Source organism: Aptenodytes forsteri, unplaced genomic scaffold (assembly GCF_000699145.1).
Source record: "Aptenodytes forsteri isolate BGI_AS27 unplaced genomic scaffold, ASM69914v1 Scaffold65, whole genome shotgun sequence".
Classification (NCBI taxonomy): domain Eukaryota; kingdom Metazoa; phylum Chordata; class Aves; order Sphenisciformes; family Spheniscidae; genus Aptenodytes; species Aptenodytes forsteri.
In genome coordinates this window covers 8,303,925-8,304,146 of record NW_008795127.1, presented here as the reverse complement: position 1 = coordinate 8,304,146, position 222 = coordinate 8,303,925, and the positions used below count along the sequence as shown (strand labels likewise).

General features: G+C 72.5%; 1 protein-coding gene across 1 annotated transcript in view; it reads left to right on the top strand.

Moving 5' to 3' along the window:
- The window catches only part of FIP1L1 (factor interacting with PAPOLA and CPSF1), a 47,010-nt gene that overhangs the window by 2,067 nt on the left and 44,721 nt on the right, over window positions 1-222 (top strand). The gene's annotated exons all lie outside the window — the stretch shown is intronic.

Sequence of the window (222 nt, the reverse complement as noted above, 5' to 3'; positions counted from 1 at the left end):
GCCGCGGCGGTGGCTCCCTGCCCCCTCCCCCGCGGGCGCTCGGCTACCGGTCTCTGAGGCGCTGAAGGTCTCCCGGCCCCTCTGCCCTGGCCGCGGAGGCCGAGCTGGGCTGGGCCTCCGCGGCGGGAGGCCCGCCTGGCGCTCCAGCCCCCCCGCCCCCCGCCCGGGCTCCCAGCGTTGAAGTACGCCTTAACCTTTAACATTTTATGCATAAACTTCCTT